The sequence below is a fragment of the Eurosta solidaginis genome, chromosome 2 (assembly GCF_040869045.1).
Source record: "Eurosta solidaginis isolate ZX-2024a chromosome 2, ASM4086904v1, whole genome shotgun sequence".
Lineage (NCBI taxonomy): Eukaryota > Metazoa > Arthropoda > Insecta > Diptera > Tephritidae > Eurosta > Eurosta solidaginis.
Window position 1 is genome coordinate 204055627 of NC_090320.1, and position 6511 is coordinate 204062137.

Genomic DNA, 6511 nt, shown 5'->3' on the forward strand with positions numbered 1-6511 from the left:
TTAACTCCCTCTTATGTCAAAATGCATTGAACTTATGCTCAGATAGGGAGTTTTTGAAACAAAGTTTGAGGAAGTGTATTTTTGAATGGGTGTATAACTTAATCCCGACTTACAAAATCTCGAAACTTCTAAATCCCGAAACACATAATCCCGACACGACCAAATCCCGGCAACTCATAATCCCGAAACGACCAAATCCCGACAACATGTAAATTGGGGACTTAAACATTTTTTATATATTTTGTCAGTATTTTTGAACAAGCTGGATTCAGTTTTCACTCAGTGATAAAACGATGCCATAAAAAATACACATCTTCGGTATTATTCTATTATTTTAGGCACCCCTTTTGCGTAGGCTACCTTCGGCCGCGACTCATAAAAATAATCCTTAGCCGATCCAATCCGGCTGCGCCATGCACAGTAATTCTGCATAGAACACCTTTCTGCATAGGCGGCCTTCGGACGGGTGTGTGGTATAACCGTGGCCACCGCCACGGTGATGTCCTTCTGTGTAGTACACCCTTCTGCGTTGGCGGCCTTCGGCCGTACTTTAAAAAAAAAAACCCTTAGCCGATCCAACACGGGCTACGCGATCCACAGTATATCTGCGTAGAACACTTTACTGCTGTCGGGATTTTGAAATGTCGGGATATTGTGTTGTCGGGATTTCGTTATGTCGGGATTTTGTTATGTCTGGATTGTGTCTTGTCGGGATTTCTGAAAATTGTCGGGAATGTGAGTTGTCGGGATTTTGAACGTCGGGATTATGGGGTGCACCCTTTTGAATAAAATTCTAACGTGCGGCATTCTTGAAATTCTGAAAGAATGACCAAACCAACATAACTCTTTATCAATTTACGAAATATTTAGTAGAAACTAAATTATTTCCCTCAAAACCTGTTGGCATTTACAAATTTTTTATCACTACTAATATATACTAAAGGTACTTTTCTACTACAATTTTCGCTAAAGGCGATTGAATTATTCCCCGTTCTCCTTACTTCGTAAAAGCAACCCGTCCAGATTTTTCAAGTTGGTGCTCTATCATCGTTGGAGAGCAAACCTCTAGTAATTGAATCATGGTCCTATCCTATCTTAACTCGTAACAAAATAAAAAAACTTAAAAATACAAATTCTTTACATACTAAAATTGTCCACTTATTTAAAAATGTGGTATATGTACAATTTCCAACTTTTCTGTATAATACTAAGCTGATGATTTTTATTTTGTAGCTGAGCAGTTTTAGATCTCAATGCTTAACAAACCTCTGCCTATCAACAACTCAGCAAGAACAAAATCCGTACGTCAAGCGGATGCGCCCCTCGTGTAGATTGGGCGGGCTTTGAAGGGTAGTAATCCGATGGGTTTATTATTATTATCATATTATCAAATAGTTTCCGGTCGGAGAGTCCTGGCTTTTCGGCCTGGGAACTTTGAATTCGGTCTCGGTATACCGTATGCGAATAGAAAATTTTCTAAAATTTAGCATCTGAAAAAAGCGGAAGAAAAACGACAATAGACAAAACATACTCTTTCCTTCATTCCTTTTATCTTTCCTGTCGGCCGCTTTAGTGTTACGCGCTGCCGATTTTGTCGGCTGACTTAAAAAGCACACACTGGAAAAGGCTGCCAGGCTGCCAAAACAGTACATTCAAACTGCCGCGAGATTTCTTCGTATGATTATAGGCGATGCTCAGCACCTATGTGTATGGCGAAGCAAAAGAGCTCAATAAAAAGGAGGACAGTGAAATGCGGAACAGGCAATTTTCGCTGAATTGTCACAAACTGGGACATCCCGGCAAACACCTGTTTGATCTAGCCCCCCATATAAGTACAAGGACGATTTAAGCCTATTCTTTCTACGAGAGCGCTGTTAACATGCACATGTTTCTCTACCCTTGGCATTTATATCGGTCCCTGGAAAACTAATTTAGGAAGAATTGTCAGGCTCACCTACATGTGACTAGTCCTGTTACAAATATCAATGCTTCATACACATAGTAAACAGGTGACCCCAAGCTCCTCACGGAAGGACATAACCATATCGATTGGCACCGGTTATTGTTGCCTTAACCTAACATATGGTTATGGCTAGGCCTTAATGATATAGCACCATTGAACAGTTACACTGATTTCCATAAGGTTGATCCAATGGTTGTTTTATATGGATATAGATATGGCAAGTATTAAATTTTGCGGAACGTGTGCCGTAGGTGTCCGATGTTTACAAAAAAGCGGTGCCATTGAAAGTGCCATTTTAGAATGGTTCATTGACTATAGCTTTGTGGTGTTTTCATACTAGTTAGTATTTGCATAATTTATTCGACAAGAATTTCGTCTGTCGGACTCGAGGAAATGCCCGAGTGCTTTCTGTAGCAAATTTGCAATGCATACTTCAGTAGACAATGCGTTATCGTCCCAATCAATGGGCACATAAACACAAGCATGACGAGTCGCACCTCACCGTTACCTCAACAGAGGTTAAAGAAGCCATTGAAAAGGCCAAGCCTTCCATATCCATAGTCTCAGACGGAAAACCTATGCCGATGCCCATAACATGACCAAGAGGGCATCAGCAGCCTAGCACATTTTTTCTATTTGTCATTAAAATCCTTTGCCATTCCAGAATAACGGAGAATGGCAAGGATAAACCCACTACCAACGACCGGAGACCCAACCCGTATCTACGTTTAAACGTTATGATTCCCTCAATTAAATGAAATTCTTCGGTTATCCAGCCATCACTTCCGTAAAGTGCATACCACTACCACCGTTCTGAACTCCATTAACACTCATCATAGGACGGTGTTAGTGCAGCTTGGCCTGTTTTAACACAGTCAACCACGCCCCAGAGGGTTAGGGGACTTAGAATATACCCGCGGTAGGTATGCCTGCCGTAAGAGGCAACTAAAATACCAAATTGATTAAAGGGGTTGCCAGCGCAATATATATGCAGCTTCTCCAACCCAATTGTCAACCTTACCTACCCGTATAGAATCCTGTTTCATTAACAGCCGAAGCTCTGGCGTCCCCGTACTCCTGATGGACTAGGGGTGGGAGGGCGGTATGGCCTAGAAGGTTTCATGTGATCATACCAAATCGTTCCCGTGATGGCCGAGCTAGTGCCTTTATGGTGCTTGTTACCGGAACGTACCGGATCTGCATCCGGCAAAGGACCATCAACATCGATAACACTCCCCAAGGCATTCAGGGAGTGTCCTTATCGCTACAACAACAACAACTGGTTCGTTCCTTCTCCGTTAGATAGATAATTTATTGGGGCGTCAACTGGTGTTACAATGATGCATAGACTGAGTAGTATCCCAACTGGTATGTTGATGTTGAATACACTAACTAGTATGCCAATTGGTAAGATATTGATGTATATAATAACTAGTATGCCAACTGGTATAATGCTGGCGCAAAGGCTGACTAGTATGTTAATTGGTATGACCCTGATGGGTATGCTGACTATTATGGCATCTGGTACGATGTTGGTGTATATAATGACTAGTTTGTCAATTGGTATGATGCTGATGCAGAGAGTGGCACTTAAGATTTCGTAGGACATCGCGGTGTTAAAAATACCAGTTATTAATCTGGAAAAATGACAAAACTCATAGTAGTTGGGATTTTTGGCAAACTAGTATTCGGTAATAGTCTAGTTGAGGGGTCGACTGCTAATACGCTACCAAAAATATCGAGAGAGGTGTCAAAAGACGCGTATTAATCTCGAGAACAATAATCCGATGGCGGAAAAGAAAAATTTTATCTATGTCCGGAGATATTTGCAGTTGAAGTTGGCGATTTTCATGTGGTTGTTGTTGTGTTTGTACCCACCGAAAAATTGTGCATCACCGTGGCGGTAGCCACGGTTATACCACACACCCGGACTTGGCATGGCGTAGCCCAGGGTTATTTTTTATAAGCGCTGCCGAATGCCGCCAACTCAGAAAGGTGTTCTGCGCAAAAATACTATGGATCCCACCCCCGGTTTCGGAGGTACCCGCGGGTTTTTTTCCGGTTTTTCGTTAATATCTTTTGAACGAGTTAATATTTTCCGCCTTCGGATTATTAATACTGATGTCAAGACGCGTCGTTTGACAACTCTCTCGATATTTTTGGTAGCGTACATGGTGGAATAACCAGGTAAGTAAGCCGTCAATTGTATCGCTCTAAATTCTTCTTTGTTATGTCATTCGGCTATCTGAGAATTTTTCACCAATGTTGTCCCCGAAAAAGTGTTGCGTTTTGCATTTTTCAGGAGTAAAATATGCCACTTTTAGTACTTTTTTCACATAAACTATTAGGTGAACATCGATGTACCTTTACTGGATTTAATTACAGAGATGCTTCATTTGGTGCTGGCTTCCATTAGTAAGGCCGTGCTAAACTAATATGTCCATATTTTTGATGTTTTCATTATATATGTTTAATTTGTTCCAAAAAAAATTGAAACAGGTCTTTGTTCAACAAACTATTTGCATTCACGTCGTATTCAACCAATGAGCTTCCTCTAAACAGTGCCAGTGAAGACTTTCAAAGAATGTTTTCTCGTTCCTACAAGAACACCACCACTACAAGAACCACGTATTATACCTTCCCTGCAAAAATTGTTGGATTACGTGTTCCATTTTTTTCATGTTGGAGTACTCTAACAATACTCCTTTGCAATGCGTTTGCAGACCACCATCAGCCGATCATTGCTCGTGTTTCAACGACCGTGATCACCACACGATGACGATCGAACAGAGTTTCCAAAAGTAAAATATTGCATACAAATAACTGATAATAAAATTTACTATGGTAACTCTGATAAAATGCAATCGCGCAACTGGTTTTATGTATAAATACTATAGTATAGAGAAATATTAGTTTATTCACGCAAATGCTAAATAACATAAGAATATTCGTAGCATAAAATATAAAAGTTGTATTGCCCCTCTTCGTTTACTTTCATTTTAAATTAAATTCACTCCGATAATTATTTCCGACAGCACAATTCCTCTTTAGTACTTTGGCATATGATCCTCTGTGGGTGTTCCATGGAGTACTACAGTGAAAGTACTTTGGAATGTACTCTCACGTATGTACTCTATGGAATACTCACAAACAAAGAGTGGGATCACCTACTCCTCTCCTAGGACATCGCAATGTTAATTGGAGCACATTTTTTGTATGAATACGGATTAGATTTGGAGCAGTCCTATACTCCTAAAGGAGTATTCCTTACATTATTTATAGAGTACTCGCGTTTTTTGAAAGGTTATTTTGAAAATGCTTCGCTAAAACAGTATTATTCTAAATATACAAACAATTTTATCTCAAATGTTGCTGGTTTGCCCTAAAACTCAGACCACTAAGATGAGAGGAATGTTACACTTAAGGATTGTAATTTAGAATATATGAATCCAGCTCGCTTCGGATCAGCATCTTCTGATCCTGGGATTCAAGGGGTTGATAAGCGCAATACAAAGCTTCCGCAACCCATTTGTCAACCTCACCTACGCGAAACAATATGAATGTATCATACACATATTTAGCATGCGAGGCCATGGCGACTCCAAGTTCCTTATGGTCGGTGGGGAGGCGGGATGGCCTAGAAGGTTGGTCATATTAATCGTTCCCGAGATGGTCGGGCTAGTTAGTACCTTAATCGTGCTTTGTTACCGGAACGTGCCGGATCTATATCCGACAAAGGACCATCAACATCGATAACACTCCCCAAAACCTTCGGGGAGTGTCTTTACCGTTAATGCAACAACAAAAACAACATATTCTGGTTCTAGGCGGACTGCCGCTGGGCTGCTATATGCCCTGGCAAATTTTGGTAAATAATAACTTGGTAACTTAAGTAATACATCATGATATCAACTGTCAAGAAATTTTGGGGCATCTTCTGATTAAGTCTGCTTTTTTTTTATTTGGAAGAGCTTATGTTTTACCCCCGACTCTCAACGAAAAATCAACAAAGCAGTTGAACATGTCAATGAATTTTAAGAGATGGAAACACATTTAACACATTATACCTGCAATATATGACAGTTTATTTGCCGCATCCATCGAATTTTACTGCTCATAACAGCTAAGGAGGCCAATTTAAATTCTTTATTTTTATTCGATCCTAAAAGTAATGTAAACTCGCACTGGTCCTTTGTATTCAATTTTACATTTGTGGTAGGTGGCACTGATACGCCGAAAAAAGCAGTTTCTGTAATGGCTTTCGTAGCAAGGTATTTATTATTCTACACCTATTTTTTCAAAGGGGGTAAAAATGTTACCCTCTTCAACCGTCGAAAATACATCCCTACCGTTTCAGATAGCGTACATCTTCTATCTCTTTTTATTTAGTCGACCCCTCAACTAGACTATTACCTAGTACTCTTCTAGTATACAAATATGAGACGTATTGTATATGTTTAGCGCCTAAACTTTAGGCCAATACGACGGAAACTCTCGCTTAAAAAAACAAAGCGCACAGTATATTAAACTTAAAATAATGAAAACAAC